Source organism: Pseudophryne corroboree, chromosome 6 (genome assembly GCF_028390025.1).
Source record: "Pseudophryne corroboree isolate aPseCor3 chromosome 6, aPseCor3.hap2, whole genome shotgun sequence".
Classification (NCBI taxonomy): domain Eukaryota; kingdom Metazoa; phylum Chordata; class Amphibia; order Anura; family Myobatrachidae; genus Pseudophryne; species Pseudophryne corroboree.
In genome coordinates, this window is record NC_086449.1 from 689,530,175 (window position 1) to 689,549,267 (window position 19,093).

Sequence of the window (19,093 nt, forward strand, 5' to 3'; positions counted from 1 at the left end):
CCGCCGGCTATGGTATAGCCGTGACTCGTCGGGAAACCTCTCTGGATCAGACAGTGGGAGCAGCTACACAGGTGGGCACAGCGCGTCAGACAGGCCACGCCCAATGCGTTTCGTATTACACTTCGTCAGGAGGCTGGCCTGTCTGACGCTGAGCTCATGTTTTATGTACCTGGGCTGTGTGTGCGCATCAGCCCACACTGCTCAAATAGTGGCAAGCACAGCTGAGCACTATTATGGCTCCAGGTAAAAGTGTTTAAGACATGCCAGTAATACACTTTTTTTCTAAAAACATAACAATAGAACATTTTTAACACTTTTTAGCCTAATAGCAGCAACTTTTAACTTAAAAGACCATACATAGATCACAAGCAATGAATAGCAAATACTAATAAACATTTCATGACATGTACACAAAACACATATATATATAATGCAATATAAAGTATATCTATTAAAAAATCTTTACTTATAGGAGGGAGATCACAGTAGTTAGATTCAGGGAGTGCACACAGCGAGAAGGAACCAGAAGATACTTCAGAACACTAACTTCTACACAACTGGCAGGAGAACTTTCTCTTAAGCATTTCTCTCAGTTAATCACAGCTAGATCCCTTGTTACATGTTGCTTAAAGCAACAGTAACCATTATTCGTTGTATCACTTACCTACTGCACATATTTGTAACAGTATTGCTAATATTGCTCAAGACTACTAGCAGACACAGAAAGACTGATCTTTATCATTCTGGCCTCAAGGGTGTCAGTAATATAAACTATATGTCCCAGGTAGCAGCTGTCACAATCAAGGGGAATAGAGAAAATATCAGGTAGCTAGATTAGACATAAAGGTACTAGTAATAATAAAGAGTAAAATGATGGAGACAGAAAAAACAGCAGAATGAACAGAGGAATTTGTCAATGACTACCAAATCGTGTCTTGATAATTCTGCAGTGCAGAGACAGGAATTTTCTTCATATTTTTCTCTCTACCCCTATATTCTCATATAGGAGTACCACGCTTATCTCTGTCTGATGAATGGGGTGATCTCATTTGTTTCATTTAACCCCTTAGGAATCAGTGTGTCTAGAGACAGGATCCAGAAAGTTCCTCATCTCAGCAATTGTTCCTCTCTGTTTCCTCCGTCCTTATTTTGAGCAACATGTTCAATCCCCATAAACTTCAATAAACTAGGGTCAGCATTGTGGCATTCTGTAAAGTGTCGGGGGACACTATGATTTAGAACCCGTTTTTTTATGTTCCGGGTATGCTCTAAATTTCTAATCTTCAAAACTCTTTTGGTTTTTCCCACGTATCTTAGTCCACATGGGTAACTCAATACATATATGCAGGGCCGGATTAACAATGGGGCGGGTGGAGCTGCAGCTCCAGGCCCCCCATCAAAATAGGCCCACAGGATCTGCTTTGCTGCAGCCAGGGAATTTTATTCCCTGCTACAGTGCTACAGCAAGAGCCGCCCCTCCTGCCAGCAGCGTAGATGCCAGCAGCCAGCCATACCCACGCTTCTGGGAGCCGCTCTGGCAGCCGCAGGGCCGATGGCAGCGCACGGGATACAGGTCAGGAACAGTCACAGCCGGACACATGACTCGGGGGTGGAGCTACACGGAACTCAGGGCAGGCTGCTGCTCACATGCTGTGAGAGGGGAGAGGAGAAGCTGCTGCACATCATCCAGGGACGGCCCAGCCTGTGAGACTGCACTCTGCTGTAGTGTGTAAGGTAAGAGTGAATGGAGGAGGACACAGTGTGTGTGTGTCTTGATTGTGAACTTCTGCATGGAGTAGGGTAAAATATAGCACGAGGGTGAGGAAGTATGTCAGTGTGATAGAGTGCAGGGGGAGGGAGAGCGTCAGTGAGATAGAGCGCAGGCTGCAGGGTGAGGGAGAGCGTCAGTGTGATAGAGCGCAGGGTGAGGGAGAGCGTCAGTGAGATAGAGCGCAGGGTGAGGGAGAGCGTCAGTGAGATAGAGTGCAGGCTACAGGGTGAGGGAGAGCGTCAGTGAGATAGAGCGCATGGTGAAGGAGAGCGTCCGTGAGATAGAGCGCAGGCTGCAAGGTGAGGGAGAGCATCAGTGTGATAGAGCGCAGGGTGAGGGAGAGCATCAATGAGATAGAGCGCAGGCTACAGGGTGAGGGAGAGCATCAGTGAGATAAAGTGCAGGGTGAGGGAGAGCGTCCGTAAGATAGAGCGCCGGCTACAGGGTGAGGAAGTGTGTCAGTGAGATTGAGCGCAGGCTGCAGTGTGAGGGAGAGCGTCAGTGTGATAGAGCGCAGGCTGCAGGGTGAGGGAGAGCGTCAGTAAGATAGAGCGCAGGCTACAGGGTGAGGAAGTGTGTCAGTGAGATTGAGCGCAGGCTGCAGGGGGAGGGAGAGCGTCAGTGTGATAGAGCGCAGGCTGCGGAAGAGTGTCGGTAAGATAGAGCGCAGGGTGAGGAAGTGTGTCAGTAAGTTAGAGCGCAGGCTGCAGGGTGGAGGGAGAGCGTCAGTGTGATAGAGCGCAGGGTGAGAGAGAGCGTCAGTGAGGTAGAGCGCAGGCTGCAGGGTGAGGGAGAGTGTCAGTAAGATAGAGTGCAGGCTGCAGGGTGAGGAAGTGTGTCAGTGTGATAGAGCACAGGCTGCAGGGGGGAGAGAGTGCATAGGTGTGATAGAGCGCAGGCCACAGGCAGAGGGAGTGCATCAGTGTGATAGAGTGCAGGCCACGGGAGATGGGAGAGCGTCAGTGTGATAGAGTGCAGGGGGAGGGAGAGCGTCAGTGTGATAGAGCGCAGGCTGCAGGGTGAGGGAGAGCGTCAGTGTGATAGAGTGCAGGGTGAGGGAGAGCGTCAGTGAGATAGAGCGCAGGGTGAGGGAGAGCGTCAGTGAGATAGAGCGCAGGCTACAGGGTGAGAGAGAGCGTCAGTGAGATAGAGCGCAGGATGAGGGAAAGCGTCCGTGAGATAGAGCGCAGGCTGCAAGGTGAGGGAGAGCGTCAGTGTGATAGAGCGCAGGGGGAGGGAGAGCATCAATGAGATAGAGCGCAGGCTACAGGGTGAGGGAGAGCGTCAGTGAGATAGAGCGCAGGCTGCAGGGTGAGGGAGAGCGTCAGTGTGATAGAGCGCAGGGTGAGGGAGAGCATCAGTGAGATAGAGTGCAGGGTGAGGGAGAGTGTCAGTGAGATAGAGCGCAGGCTGCAGGGTGAGGGAGAGCGTCAGTGAGATAGAGCGCAGGGTGAGGGAGAGCGTCAGTGTGATAGAGCGCAGGCTGCAGGGTGAGGGAGAGTGTCAGTGTGATAGAGCGCAGGGTGAGGGTGAGCATCAGTGAGATAGAGTGCATGGTGAGGGAGAGTGTCAGTGAGATAGAGCGCAGGCTGCAGGGTGAGGGAGAGCGTCAGTGAGATAGAGCGCAGGGTGAGGGAGATCGTCAGTGTGATAGAGTGCAGGGTGCAGGGTGAGGGAGAGCGTCAGTGAGATTGAGCGCAGGCTGCAGTGTGAGGGAGAGCGTCAGTGTGATAGAGCGCAGGCTGCAGGGGGAGGGAGAGCGTTAGTAAGATAGAGCGCAGGCTACAGGGTGAGGAAGTGTGTCAGTGAGATTGAGCGCAGGCTGCAGGGGGAGGAAGAGCATCAGTGTGATAGAGCGCTGGATGCGGAAGGGCGTCAGTAAGATAGAGCGCAGGCTGCAGGGTGAGCAAGTGTGTCAGTGTGATAGAGCGCAGGCTGCAGGGGGAGGGAGAGCGTCATTAAGATAGAGCGCAGGCTACAGCGTGAGGAAGTGTGTCAGTGAGATTGAGCGCATGCTGCAGTGTGAGGGAGAGCGTCAGTGTGATAGAGCGCAGGCTGCAGGGGGAGGGAGAGCATCAGTAAGATAGAGCGCAGGCTACAGGGTGAGGAAGTGTGTCAGTGAGATTGAGCGCAGGCTGCAGGGGGAGGAAGAGCGTCAGTGTGATAGAGCGCAGGATGTGGAAGGGCGTCAGTAAGATAGAGCGCAGGCTGCAGGGTGAGCAAGTGTGTCAGTAAGATAGAGCGCAGGCTGCAGGGGGAGGGAGAGCGTCAGTAAGATAGAGCGTAGGCTACAGGGTGAGGAAGTGTGTCAGTAAGATTGAGCGCAGGCTGCAGTGTGAGGGAGAGCGTCAGTGTGATAGAGCGCAGGCTGCAGGGTGAGGGAGAGCGTTAGTAAGATAGAGCGCAGGCTACAGGGTGAGGAAGTGTGTCAGTGAGATTGAGCGCAGGCTGCAGGGGGAGGGAGAGCGTCAGTGTGATAGAGCGCAGGCTGCGGAAGAGTGTCGGTAAGATAGAGCGCAGGGTGAGGAAGTGTGTCAGTAAGATAGAGCACAGGCTGCAGGGGGGAGGGAGAGCGTCAGTGTGATAGAGTGCAGGGTGAGAGAGAGCGTCAGTGAGGTAGAGCGCAGGCTGCAGGGTGAGGGAGAGTGTCAGTAAGATAGAGTGCAGGCTGCAGGGTGAGGAAGTGTGTCAGTGTGATAGAGCACAGGCTGCAGGGGGGAGAGAGTGCATAGGTGTAAGAGAGCGCAGGCCACAGGCAGAGGGAGTGCATCAGTGTGATAGAGCGCAGGCCACGGGAGATGGGAGAGCATCAGTGTGATAGAGTGCAGGCCTCGGGGGGCAGGAGAGCGTCAGTGTGATAGAGCACAGGCCGCTGGGGAGGGAGTGCGTAGGTGTGATAGAGCGCAGGGCACAGGCGGAGGGAGTGCATCAGTGTGGTAGCGTGCAGGCCGCATGTTGGAGGGACTGTGTAAGTGTGATAGCGTGCAGGCCGCATGTTGGAGGGACTGTGCAAGTGTGATAGAGTGCAGGCCACAGGGGGAGGGAGTGTGTCAGTGTGATAGAGCGCAAGCCTAAGGGGGACAGAGTGTGTCAGTGTGATAGTAAGAAGACCGTGGGGGGAGGGAATGTGTGTGAGTGATAGTGTTCCGGGAATGTGTGAGTGTGATAGGGTGCAGGGGACGGAATGTGTGAGTGTGTTAGGGTGCAGGGGAAGGGAATGTGTGAGTGTGATAGGATGCAGGGGGACAGAATGTGTGAGTGTGATAGGGTGCAGGGGGAGGGAATGTGAGTGTGATAGGATGCAGGGGAAGGGAATGTTTGAGTGTGATAGGGTGCGGGGGGAGGGAATGTGTGAGTGTGATAGGGAGCAGGGGAAGGAAATGTGTGAGTGTGATAGGGTGCGGGGGGAGGGAATGTGTGAGTGTGATAGGGTGGCGGGGGAGGGAATGTGAGTGTGATAGGATGCAGGGGAAGGGAATGTGTGAGTGTGATAGGGTGCCGGGGGAGGGAATGTGAGTGTGATAGGGTGCAGGGGACGGAATGTGTGAGTGTGATAGGGTGCGGGGGGACGGAATGTGTGAGTGTGACAGTGTGCGGGGGGAGGGAATGTGTGAGTGTGATAGTGTGCGGGGGGAGGGAATGTGTGAGTGTGATAGGGTGCGGGGGGAGGGAATGTGTGAGTGTGATAGGGTGCGGGGGGAGGGTATGTGTGAGTGTGATAGGGTGCCGGGGGAGGGAATGTGAGTGTGATAGGATGCAGGGGGAGGGAATGTGTGAGTGTGATAGGGTGCCGGAGGAGGGAATGTGAGTGTGATAGGATGCAGGGGAAGGGAATGTGTGAGTGTGATAGGGTGCGGGGGGAGGGAATGTGTGAGTGTGATAGGGTGCCGGGGGAGGGAATGTGAGTGTGATAGGGTGCAGGGGGACGGAATGTGTGAGTGTGATAGGGTGCAGGGGGGGGGAATGTGAGTGTGATAGGGTGCAGGGGGACGGAATGTGTGAGTGTGATAGGGAGCGGGGGGAGGGAATGTGTGAGTGTGATAGGGTGGCGGGGGAGGGAATGTAAGTGTGATAGAATGCAGGGGAAGGGAATGTGTGAGTGTGATAGGGTGCGGGGGGAGGAAATGTGTGAATGTGATAGGGTGCAGGGGAAGGAAATGTGTGAGTGTGATAGGGTGCGGGGGAAGAGAATGTGTGAGTGTGATAGGGTGGCGGGGGAGGGAATGTGAGTGTGATAGGATGCAGGGGAAGGGAATGTGTGAGTGTGATAGGGTGCGGGGGGAGGGAATGTGTGAGTGTGATAGGTGCCGGGGGAGGGAATGTGAGTGTGATAGGGTGCAGGGGGATGGAATGTGTGAGTGTGATAGGGTGCAGGGGGAGGGAATGTGAGTGTGATAGGGTGCAGGAGGACGGAATGTGTGAGTGTGATAGGGTGACGGGGAGGGAATGTGAGTGTGATAGGATGCAGGGGAAGGGAATGTGTGAGTGTGATAGGGTGCAGGGGGAGGGAATGTGTGAGTGTCATATGGTGCAGAGGGAGGGAATGTGTAAGTGTGATAGGGTGCAGGGGGACGGAATGTGTGAGTGTGATAGGGTGCAGGGGAGGGAATGTGTGAGTGTGATAGGGTGCCGGGGGAGGGAATGTGAGTGTGTGATAGGGTGTCGGGGAGAGAGTGTAGGGCCAATATTTTTTTCCTATTGCAGCTATTAAGTTTTGTATCCCCTCCTTTGGGGTTCAGTGTGTCTTATTTTACCTGTAGTGGCCAATGTTTTTTATTTATTCCTATTGAGGCCATTATATTCGTTTTTTTCCTGTAGTGGGGACAGTGTTATTTCCTGTAAGTTTTTTGGGGGGATTGGGTAAAAACTAGAGATGTGCACTTGAAATTTTTCGGGATTAGTGTTTTGGTTTTGGGTTCGGTTCCGCGGCCGTGTTTTGGGTTCGACCGCGTTTTGGCAAAACCTCACCGAATTTTTTTTGTCGGATTCGGGTGTGTTTTGGATTCGGGTGTTTTTTTCAAAAAACACTAAAAAACTGCTTAAATCATAGAATTTGGGGGTCATTTTGATCCCAAAGTATTATTAACCTCAAAAACCATAATTTCCACTCATTTTCAGTCTATTCTGAATACCTCACACCTCACAATATTATTTTTAGTCCTAAAATTTGCACCGAGGTCGCTGGATGACTAAGCTAAGCGACCCTAGTGGCCGACACAAACACCTGGCCCATCTAGGAGTGGCACTGCAGTGTCACGCAGGATGGCCCTTCCAAAAAACACTCCCCAAACAGCACATGACGCAAAGAAAAAAAGAGGCGCAATGAGGTAGCTGTGTGAGTAAGATAAGCGACCCTAGTGGCCGACACAAACACCTGGCCCATCTAGGAGTGGCACTGCAGTGTCACGCAGGATGGCCCTTCCAAAAAACACTCCCCAAACAGCACATGACGCAAAGAAAAAAAGAGGCGCAATGAGGTAGCTGTGTGAGTAAGCTAAGCGACCCTAGTGGCCGACACAAACACCTGGCCCATCTAGGAGTGGCACTGCAGTGTCACGCAGGATGGCCCTTCCAAAAAACACTCCCCAAACAGCACATGACGCAAAGAAGAAAAAAAGAGGCGCAATGAGGTAGCTGTGTGAGTAAGCTAAGCGACCCTAGTGGCCGACACAAACACCTGGCCCATCTAGGAGTGGCACTGCAGTGTCACGCAGGATGGCCCTTCCAAAAAACACTCCCCAAACAGCACATGACGCAAAGAAAAAAAGAGGCGCAATGAGGTAGCTGTGTGAGTAAGATAAGCGACCCTAGTGGCCGACACAAACACCTGGCCCATCTAGGAGTGGCACTGCAGTGTCACGCAGGATGGCCCTTCCAAAAAACACTCCCCAAACAGCACATGACGCAAAGAAAAAAAGAGGCGCAATGAGGTAGCTGTGTGAGTAAGATAAGCGACCCTAGTGGCCGACACAAACACCGGGCCCATCTAGGAGTGGCACTGCAGTGTCACGCAGGATGGCCCTTCCAAAAAACACTCCCCAAACAGCACATGACGCAAAGAAGAAAAAAAGAGGCGCAATGAGGTAGCTGTGTGAGTAAGCTAAGCGACCCTAGTGGCCGACACAAACACCTGGCCCATCTAGGAGTGGCACTGCAGTGTCACGCAGGATGGCCCTTCCAAAAAACACTCCCCAAACAGCACATGACGCAAATAAAAATGAAATAAAAAAGAGGTGCAAGATGGAATTGTCCTTGGGCCCTCCCACCCACCCTTATGTTGTATAAACAGGACATGCACACTTTAACCAACCCATCATTTCAGTGACAGGGTCTGCCACACGACTGTGACTGAAATGACGGGTTGGTTTGGACCCCCACCGAAAAAGAAGCAATTAATCTCTCCTTGCACAAACTGGCTCTACAGAGGCAAGATGTCCACCTCATCATCATCCTCCGATATATCACCGTGTACATCCCGCTCCTCACAGATTATCAATTCGTCCCCACTGGAATCCACCATCTCAGCTCACTGTGTACTACTTTGTGGAGGCAATTGCTGCTGGTCAATGTCTCCACGGAGGAATTGATTATAATTCATTTTAATGAACATCATCTTCTCCACATTTTCTGGAAGTAACCTCGTACGCCGATTGCTGACAAGGTGAGCGGCGGCACTAAACACTCTTTCGGAGTACACACTTGTGGGAGGGCAACTTAGGTAGAATAAAGCCAGTTTGTGCAAGGGCCTCCAAATTGCCTCTTTTTCCTGCCAGTATAAGTACGGACTGTCTGACGTGCCTACTTGGATGCGGTCACTCATATAATCCTCCACCATTCTTTCAATGGGGAGAGAATCATATGCAGTGACAGTAGACGACATGTCCGTAATCGTTGTCAGGTCCTTCAGTCCGGACCAGATGTCAGCATCAGCAGTCGCTCCAGACTGCCCTGCATCACCGCCAGCGGGTGGGCTCGGAATTCTGAGCCTTTTCCTCGCACCCCCAGTTGCGGGAGAATGTGAAGGAGGAGATGTTGACAGGTCGCATTCCGCTTGACTTGACAATTTTGTCACCAGCAGGTCTTTGAACCCCAGCAGACTTGTGTCTGCCGGAAAGAGAGATCCAAGGTAGGTTTTAAATCTAGGATCGAGCACGGTGGCCAAAATGTTGTGCTCTGATTTCAACAGATTGACCACCCGTGAATCCTTGTTAAGCGAATTAAGGGCTCCATCCACAAGTCCCACATGCCTAGTGGAATCGCTCCCTTTTAGCTCCTCCTTCAATGCCTCCAGCTTCTTCTGCAAAAGCCTGATGAGGGGAATGACCAGACTCAGGCTGGCAGTGTCTGAACTGACTTCACGTGTGGCAAGTTCAAAAGGTTGCAGAACCTTGCACAACGTTGAAATCATTCTCCACTGCGCTTGAGACAGGTACATTCCACCTCCTATATCGTGCTCAATTGTATAGGCTTGAATGGCCTTTTGCTGCTCCTCCAACCTCTGAAGCATATATAGGGTTGAATTCCACCTCGTTACCACTTCTTGCTTCAGATGATGGCAGGGCAGGTTCAGGCGTTTTTGGTGGTGCTCCAGTCTTCTGTACGTGGTGCCTGTCCTCCGAAAGTGTCCCGCAATTCTTCTGGCCACCGACAGCATCTCTTGCACGCCCCTGTCGTTTTTTAAAAAATTCTGCACCACCAAATTCAAGGTATGTGCAAAACATGGGATGTGCTGGAATTTGCCCATATTTAATGCACACACAATATTGCTGGCGTTGTCCGATGCCACAAATCCACAGGAGAGTCCAATTGGGGTAAGCCATTCCGCGATGATCTTCCTCAGTTGCCGTAAGAGGTTTTCAGCTGTGTGCGTATTCTGGAAACCGGTGATACAAAGCGTAGCCTGCCTAGGAAAGAGTTGGCGTTTGCGAGATGGTGCTACTGGTGCCGCCGCTGCTGTTCTTGCGGCGGGAGTCCATACATCTACCCAGTGGGCTGTCACAGTCATATAGTCCTGACCCTGCCCTGCTCCACTTGTCCACATGTCCGTGGTTAAGTGGACATTGGGTACAACTGCATTTTTTAGGACACTGGTGAGTCTTTTTCTGACGTCCGTGTACATTCTCGGTATCGCCTGCCTAGAGAAGTGGAACCTAGATGGTATTTGGTAACGGGGGCACACTACCTCAAGAAATTGTCTAGTTCCCTGTGAACTAACGGCGGATACCGGACGCACGTCTAACACCAACATAGTTGTCAAGGCCTCAGTTATCCGCTTTGCAACAAGATGACTGCTGTGATATTTCATCTTCCTCGCAAAGGACTGTTGGACAGTCAATTGCTTGGTGGAAGTAGTAAAAGTGGGCTTACGACTTCCCCTCTGGGATGACCATCGACTCCCAGCAGCAACAACAGCAGCGCCAGCAGCAGTAGGCGTTACACGCAAGGATGCATCAGAGGAATCCCAGGCAGGAGAGGACTCGTCAGAATTGCCAGTGACATGGCCTGCAGGACTATTGGCATTCCTGGGGAAGGAGGAAATTGACACTGAGGGAGTTGGTGGGGTGGTTTGCGTGAGCTTGGTTACAAGAGGAAGGGATTTACTGGTCAGTGGACTGCTTCCGCTGTCGCCCAAAGTTTTTGAACTTGTCACTGACTTATTATGAATGCGCTGCAGGTGACGTATAAGGGAGGATGTTCCGAGGTGGTTAACGTCCTTACCCCTACTTATTACAGCTTGACAAAGGCAACACACGGCTTGACAAATGTTGTCCGCATTTCTGTTGAAATACTTCCACACCGAAGAGCTGATTTTTTTGGTATTTTCACCAGGCATGTCAACGGCCCTATTCCTCCCACGGACAACAGGTGTCTCCCCGGGTGCCTGACTTAAACAAACCACCTCACCATCAGAATCCTCCTGGTCAATTTCCTCCCCAGCGCCAGCAACACCCATATCCTCCTCATCCTGGTGTACTTCAACACTGACATCTTCAATCTGACTATCAGGAACTGGACTGCGGGTGCTCCTTCCAGCACTTGCAGGGGGCGTGCAAATGGTGGAAGGCGCATGCTCTTCACGTCCAGTGTTGGGAAGGTCAGGCATCGCAAACGACACAATTGGACTCTCCTTGTGGATTTGGGATTTGGAAGAACGCACAGTTCTTTGCGGTGCTTTTGCCAGCTTGAGTCTTTTCATTTTTCTAGCGAGAGGCTGAGTGCTTCCATCCTCATGTGAAGCTGAACCACTAGCCATGAACATAGGCCAGGGCCTCAGCCGTTCCTTGCCACTCCGTGTGGTAAATGGCATATTGGCAAGTTTACGCTTCTCCTCCGACAATTTTATTTTAGATTTTGGAGTCCTTTTTTTACTGATATTTGGTGTTTTGGATTTTACATGCTCTGTACTATGACATTGGGCATCGGCCTTGGCAGACGACGTTGCTGGCATTTCATCATCTCGGCCATGACTAGTGGCAGCAGCTTCAGCACGAGGTGGAAGTGGATCTTGATCTTTCCCTAATTTTGGAACCTCAACATTTTTGTTCTCCATATTTTAATAGGCACAACTAAAAGGCACCTCAGGTAAACAATGGAGATGGATGGATACTAGTATACTTATGGATGGACGAGCGACTGCCGACACAGAGGTAGCTACAGCCGTGGACTACCGTACTGTGTCTGCTGCTAATATAGACTGGATGATAATGAGATGAAATCAATATATATATATATATATAATATCACTAGTACTACAGCCGGACAGGTATATATATTTATTATGTAATGACTGATGACGGACCTGCTGGACACTGTCAGCTCAGCAGCACCGCAGACTGCTACAGTAAGCTACTATAGTAGTATGTATCAAGAAGAAAGAAAAGAAAAAAAAAACACGGGTAGGTGGTATACAATTATGGATGGACCAGCGACTGCCAACACAGAGGTAGCTACAGCCGTGGACAACCGTACTGTGTCTGCTGCTAATATAGACTGGATGATAATGAGATGAAATTAATATATATATATATATATAATATCACTAGTACTGCAGCCGGACAGGTATATATATTTATTATGTAATGACTGATGACGGACCTGCTGGACACTGTCAGCTCAGCAGCACCGCAGACTGCTACAGTAAGCTACTATAGTAGTATGTATCAAGAAGAAAGAAAAAAAAAAAACCACGGATAGGTGGTATACAATTATGGATGGACCAGCGACTGCCGACACAGAGGTAGCTACAGCCGTGGACTACCGTACTGTGTCTGCTGCTAATATAGACTGGATGATAATGAGATGAAATTAATATATATATATATATATATATATATATAATATCACTAGTACTGCAGCCGGACAGGTATATATATTTATTATGTAATGACTGATGACGGACCTGCTGGACACTGTCAGCTCAGCAGCACCGCAGACTGCTACAGTAAGCTACTATAGTAGTATGTATCAAGAAGAAAGAAAAAAAAAACACAGGTAGGTGGTATACAATTATGGATGGACCAGCGACTGCCGACACAGAGGTAGCTACAGCCGTGGACTACCGTACTGTGTCTGCTGCTAATATAGACTGGATGATAATGAGATGAAATTAATATATATATATATATATATAATATCACTAGTACTGCAGCCGGACAGGTATATATATTTATTATGTAATGACTGATGATGGACCTGCTGGACACTGTCAGCTCAGCAGCACCGCAGACTGCTACAGTAAGCTACTATAGTAGTATGTATCAAGAAGAAAGAAAAAAAAAAACACGGGTAGGTGGTATACAATTATGGATGGACCAGCGACTGCCGACACAGAGGTAGCTACAGCCGTGGACTACCGTACTGTGTCTGCTGCTAATATAGACTGGATGATAATGAGATGAAATTAATATATATATATATAATATCACTAGTACTGCAGCCGGACAGGTATATATATTTATTATGTAATGACTGATGACGGACCTGCTGGACACTGTCAGCTCAGCAGCACCGCAGACTGCTACAGTAAGCTACTATAGTAGTATGTATCAAGAAGAAAGAAAAAAAAAAAACACGGGTAGGTGGTATACAATTATGGACGGACCAGCGACTGCCGACACAGAGGTAGCTACAGCCGTGGACTACCGTACTGTGTCTGCTGCTAATATAGACTGGATGATAATGAGATGAAATTAATATATATATATATATATATATATATATAATATCACTAGTACTGCAGCCGGACAGGTATATATATTTATTATGTAATGACTGATGACGGACCTGCTGGACACTGTCAGCTCAGCAGCACCGCAGACTGCTACAGTAAGCTACTATAGTAGTATGTATAAAGAAGAAGAAAGAAAAAAAAAAACGGGTAGGTGGTATACAATATTATATATATATTATATACAATTATATATATATATATATTAAACTGGTGGTGATTATTAAACTGGTGGTCAGGTCACTGGTCACACTATCAGCAACTTGCAAGTAGTACTCCTAAGCAGACAATCACAATATATATTATACTGGTGGTCAGTTTGGTCACAATGGCAGTGTGGCACTCTGGCAGCAAAAGTGTGCACTGTACGTTATATGTACTCCTGAGTCCTGCTCTCAGACTCTAACTGCTCCCCACTGTCAGTGTCTCCCCCACAAGTCAGATATACATTATACAGTCACACTATCTATCTATCTATCTATCTATCTATCTATCTATCTATCTATCTATCTATCTATCTATCACTTCAGCAAGTAGTAGTACTCCTCCTAATGCTCCCCAAAATTACTACTATGTCTCTCTCTACTCTAGTCTCACTCTCTTCTCTATAAACGGAGAGGACGCCAGCCACGTCCTCTCCCTATGAATCTCAATGCACGTGTGAAAATGGCGGCGACGCGCGGCTCCTTATATAGAATCCGAGTCTCGCGATAGAATCCGAGCCTCGCGAGAATCCGACAGCGGGATGATGACGTTCGGGCGCGCTCGGGTTAACCGAGCAAGGCGGGAAGATCCGAGTCGCTCGGCCCCGTGTAAAAAAAAATGAAGTTCGGGCGGGTTCGGATTCCGAGGAACCGAACCCGCTCATCTCTAGTAAAAACCAGAATGGTCCGGACCCTAGAACGCCGGACAGGACCTGCTCCCTGCAGCAAACTGTCATTCTGGAGCTTGTAGTACTTGTCCTCATCCGGGTGGTGTTATGTTCAGGAGGGTACTTGTGACAGGTGTCGCCAGGGAGGCAGTGAGGGAGAGATTACAGCCTCCCTGTATGATTCCAACCGTTATGGCTATTACCCCATCTCTGGATTATACAGGGAGGTGGTAATCTTTCCCTCCCCAACTCCCTTGTGACAGCTCCCCACAGGTAGGACACCCCCTGGACAGAGACGAGCACTACAAGCTCCAGGAAGCGGGTCCGGTCCGGCTTTCCAGGGTCTGAACTGTTCCGGTTTCTATCTAATCCCGTTTCTTTTTCCATGTACAGTAGGTGCTGTTTTATTATTTTCCAGTGGGGAGAGAATGTGTGTGACAATAGGTGTCTCAATCCTCACACATTCGGACGCATGCATGTACAGATGTAGCCAGTCAGTCTTCCCCGTTTGGCCCTGTCCAGGCGACACCCTCTCTCCAACCCCACTCCATCTATCCACCAGTCCTGATACGTATCTCTTCTTAGCATAGCTGTTATTAAAAAGGTAAGGTCTTTTTTTACATATAGAAAGATTTCACAGTTACAGTATGACATCACTAAGCAACCCGTAGCCTCTTTCGTTAAGAGGTTTCATATTTACGTCATCACTATATTTTTCATATTACGGTCATGTTAACAAGATGTTTTCCTTTGTCCATTTGTAGATTGTCATATTACACTATTGATATAAGAGAAGAAGGGAGGGAGATTGAAGTTTTTCAAGGTAGGCGCTAGTCACACCCTATGGCACAGGCCACATCCCCTGTGCAGACAGACCTCATAACATCAACCACACACCCCCATTACTAGTCATACCCCCACAGCGTTTCTCACTTCCTCTGCGGTGGCATATAATAGGCCCTTCATAAATTTCAGCTCCAGGCCCATGTGGACCTTAATCTGGCACTGCATATATGTAAAAAGGTGTATTGCAGTTAATTAAAGACCTGATGTTATTGGGAGAACTCTGCTTATTATTTCCAGAAAACGTCTTTTTTCCATTTTCTGCATTATTACATACCTTACATTTCCCACAACTAAAGAAGCCTTTTAGACCATCCAGGAATTTTTTTTCCGTATTTCCATGAACCTTTTTTAGTTTGCTCTTAGATATCATGGATTTGATGGTTTTAGCCTTTTTGTAAATGATCTCTGGTTTACTGGTAAGTTCAGGTCCCAGGACTGGGTCTAGCTGGAGGATATGCCAATTTTTTGGGACTATCTTTCCCAGCTCTCGGAATCCTGCACTGAATTGTGTGACTAGGGGGCAAAATAATTTCTTTTGATTCTCCCTTTTCTTATACTGAAGTAGGCCAGTCCTTTCTTTTAGCCTAGCTTTTTCTGTAGCTGTTGACACAAGTTTTTCTGGGAAGCCCCTTTCAGTAAATCTAGCAGTATACACCTGAGCTTGTTCATCAAACTTTGATACATGGGTGCAGTTCCTACGAAGTCTAGTGTATTGGGACATGGGAATGTTTTCCTTCCATTGCGGAAGGTGACAGCTAGCGTATTCTAAGTAGCTGTTACTGTCTACCTGTTTGAAATATGTGGAGGTTTCAATAACCCCAGAGCTTTGAAAATGTTCTGTTGATAATACCAGGTCAAGGAACTCAAGACGGTTTCTACTAAAAGTACCCGTAAATTTTAAATTGTATGAATTAATATTAATCTCTTTTAGAAAATCATTCCACTCTGGCTCAGAACCCTTCCAGACTATTAGTACATCATCTATGTACCTTTTGTACATGATGATATTTTCCTTAAACCTCCCCTGGATTATTTCCTGTTCCCATTCAGCCATATATACTGTATATTGGCTAGGCTTGGAGCACAAATACTGCCCATTGCTGAGCCACAGACTTGTTTATACCAGTCATCTTGAAATGTAAAGTAATTATATCCAAGTACAAAATATAAACATTTAGAAATAAATTCAAGCTTCACATTATTGATTTCAGGATCTTGCCTAAGTTTGTTCTCAACTGCATGTACACCTTTGTCGTGAGGAATAGAGGTGTACAGGGACTGAACATCCACAGAACACCATTTAAATGTATCTTGCCACTAAAGATCACTTATCAGTTGTAGCACATATGTGGAGTCTTGAATATATGACTCAAGAAGGGGAACATACTTCTTTATATAGCTATCAACATATTCAGATATTCTCGATGTCAGGGACCCAGTCCCACTAATAATGGGTCTTCCAGGGGGGTGAGACAGACTCTTATGGATTTTTGGGATATGATAAAATCTAGCAATTCCAGGATGCCTATTGAGGAGATAGTTGTATTCATTTAGTGAAATAGATTTAGAAGAAAGACCATCTTTTAGGATGATCTCTAGATCTTGCAAGAAATTCTTGGTGGGATCTTCTTTTAATTTTACATATGAATTTGTGTCCCCCAATAATCTATATGCCTCCTCCACATAATATTTCCTATCCATAAGAACTACCCCACCCCCCTTGTCAGCATTCTTAATCACAACTTCAGAATTTTCAGATAATTTTTTCAGTGCCCCTCGTTCTGCTCTTGTTAGATTGCCCCACTTGTGGTTATTCTTCACTGATACATCAAGTTTCTCAATATCGTTTTTCATAATTTGACTAAACATCTCAATGTATGGGCCTTTTGATTCTAGACCCGTTTTCTCACTATTGGAATCCCAGTTCCTTATTGGGGCATCACTTTTTCTGAGAAAATGCCTTTTTAATGTTAAGTTCCTCACATAGAGATTGAGGTCAATATAGGTGTTTACTTTATTTAAAGCACACGTGGGAGCATAAGACATCCCCTTCTTCAATACTTTTTCCTCAATGGAGCTCAGTTGTATCTTGGATATATTAAAAATACCCCTATCAGAATCCTTCAATCTAGGTTCCTCAGCTTTGCTTCCCTTCTTGGAAGCTCGCTTGCCTCTTTTTCCCCTAGTCTACTTTTGGTACCTGACGGGGTTACTTGTAGATCGGGTCTCCTCTCAGAGTCTCGATCTGCCAGGTTGCGTCGCCACCTGGGCTCTAAAAAATGGTGGTCTCTTTCATGAGTGTACCTTAAACTTTCATATTTGTTCGGTTGTGCAAATCTTTTATAATCCCGTGTTAGAGGACTGTTTTCTGAATCTTGCAGTCCTCTTGGGGGTCACCCAGTTGGAGTGCTGTGTACTCGGCCTAGTCACTGGAGGTCGTCTCTCCTGGAACTGTTCTTTTATGGGCCTATTTTGTTTGTAGCGGTTTCTTCTAACTGGCGTGTATATATTCCTTTCTTTTCTATTGGTGGTCCTTTCCACATTCCAAGTTCGTACCTGATTATTTAGATAGTCATTTCTATCTCTTTGATATTTCTTAGATTTAGTGCCCATCACTTTCTGTTCTATAGTGGATACTTTGGCATCAATTTCTCTCTTGATTTGATGGAATTTATCACTGTCCTTTATGGACTCAAATTCCTTATTCCTTATTCAAAACCTCTAATTCACTTTCCACCTCTTGCAGGCTCTGCACTCACTATATTAACTAACAATAATATACAAATTTTCAAGTAATTTTTATGGTAATTATTTGAGCAATAGGGTAGGACCTGCAGCATAGTGGGGTCCCTTGTCGGTGGCTTCAGGCTTGAATGCGTTGATCTATACATGAACTAAAACTCCACTGTTTATCATTTTAGATAATACAGTGAGTGTAGAGTCCCTGTGATTTCTACAGTATTTAAGCAAGGTGGTCACATACTGAATTGCACTTAAAATCTCCAGTCTCTAGGAATGGTGAGTGCCATGGATTAGTGCTTCATTTATATATACTGTATATATATATATATATATATATATACACTGTATATATACAGCGCTTTACTTTTTCCACATTTTGTTATGTTACTGCCTTATTTCAAAATGGAATAAATAAATTTTTTCCCACAAACTTCTACAAACAATAACCCATAATGACAATGTAAGAATTTTTTTTTTTTAGATTTTTGCAAATTTATTAAAAATAAAAAACTAAGAAATCACATGTACATAAGTATTCACATGCTTTACCATGAAGCTCAAAAATTGAGCTCAGATGCATCCTGTTTTCATTGATCATCCTTGAGATGTCTCTACAGCTTAATTGGAGTCCACTTGTGGTAAATTCAGTTGATTGGACATGATTTGGAAAGGCACACACCTGTCTACACAGTATAATGTCCGACATTTGACAGCGCATGCCTTAGCACAAACCAAGCATGAAGTCAAAGGAATTGTCTGTAGACCTCCGAGACAGGATTATCTTGAGGCACAAATCTGGGGAAGGGTACAGAAAAATATCTGCTGCTTTGAAGGTCCCAATGAGCACAGTGGCCTCCATAATCCGTAAATGAAAGAAGTTCGGAACAACCAGGACTCTTCCTAGAGCTTGATGGCAGTCTAAACTGAGAGATCGGGGAGAAGGGCCCTAGTCAGGCAGGTGACCAAGAACCCGATGGGCTACAGCATTCCTCTGTGGAGAGAGGAAAACCTTCCAGAAGGACAACCATCTCTGCAGAAATACACCAATCAGGCCTGTATGGTAGCGTGGCCAGACAGAAGCCACTCCTCAGTAAAAAGCACATGGCAGCCCGCCTGGAGTTTGCCAAAATGCACCTGAAGGACTCTCAGACCATGAGAATCAAAATTCTCTGGTCCGATGAGACAAAGATTAAACTCTTTGGCGTGAATACCAGGCGTTATGTTTGGAGGAAACCAGGCACTGCTCATCATCAGGCCAATAACATCCCTACAGTGGAGCATGGTGGTTACAGCATCATGCTGTGGGGATGTTTTTCAGCTGCAGAAACGGGGAGACTAGTCAGGATAAAGGGAAACATGAATGCAGCAATGTACAGAGATATCCTCGATGAAAACCTGCTCTAGAGCACTCTTGACCTCAGACTGGGGCGACGGTTCAAATTTCAGCAGGACAACAACCCTAAGCACATACCCAAGATATCAAAGGAGTGGCTTCAGGACAACTCTGTGAATATCTATGAGTGGCCCAGCCAGAGCTCAAACGTGAATCCGATTGAAGATCTCTGGAGAGATCTGAAAATGGCTGTGCATCGACGCGTCCCATCCAACCTGATGGAGCTTGAGAGGTGCTGCAAAG

The 19,093-nt window shown here is 47.4% G+C and overlaps 1 protein-coding gene across 7 annotated transcripts in view; it reads right to left on the minus strand.

The window, feature by feature from the left end:
• The window catches only part of LOC134933242 (lymphocyte cytosolic protein 2-like), an 881,523-nt gene that overhangs the window by 804,940 nt on the left and 57,490 nt on the right, over positions 1 to 19,093 (minus strand). For 2 of the 7 annotated variants that reach the window (XM_063928305.1, XM_063928303.1), the window contains exon 1: positions 467 to 570. The exons of 4 other annotated variants lie outside the window; for them this stretch is intronic. The gene's annotated coding sequence lies outside the window, so the exon portion shown is untranslated. Of the gene's footprint in view, positions 1 to 466; positions 571 to 664; positions 689 to 19,093 lie in introns of those variants that run through there. One more of the 7 variants, XM_063928304.1, reaches the window with a different exon arrangement.